The following is a 605-nucleotide window of genomic DNA, read 5'->3' on the forward strand; positions in this document are numbered from 1 at the left end:
ATTTATTTTATTTATGTAAGTGTACTGTTGCTGTCTTCAGACACACCAAAACAGGGCATCAGATCTCATTACAGATGGTTGTGAGCCACCATGTGGTTGCTGGGATTTGAACTCAGGACCTCTGGAAGAGCAGTCAGTGCTCTTAACCGCTGAACCATCTCGCCCACCCGGACTGCTAGCTCTTTGAAAGGCCCATGCACATCCCCACTGGGCCTGCGATTCAGAGGGATTTGAATACACGTTCTCTCGGTTCACCGAAAGGCCTTTGGCAAGCCTCTGGGCCTTGGTTTCTGGATCTGGAAAGCAGCAATGGATGTGCCTACCTCCCGGGCTTGTTGCTATGACTCCATGTTGCCATGACTCCATGTCAGTGGTTCTTATGCTGGGACCCTTTACTACAGTTCCTCATGTTGTGGTGACTCTCAATCATAAAATCATTTTTGTTGCTACTTCATAACTGTAATTTTGCTACTGCTCTGAATTGTAATGTAAATATCTGATATGCGGACCTCTGTGAAAGGGCCCTTTGACGCCAAAGGCATCATGACCCACAGGTTAAGAACCACTGCTCTTTTCTGCTCTACACAGCCATGTGTGAAGCTACG

Source organism: Mus pahari, chromosome 19 (genome assembly GCF_900095145.1).
Source record: "Mus pahari chromosome 19, PAHARI_EIJ_v1.1, whole genome shotgun sequence".
Classification (NCBI taxonomy): Eukaryota; Metazoa; Chordata; class Mammalia; order Rodentia; family Muridae; genus Mus; species Mus pahari.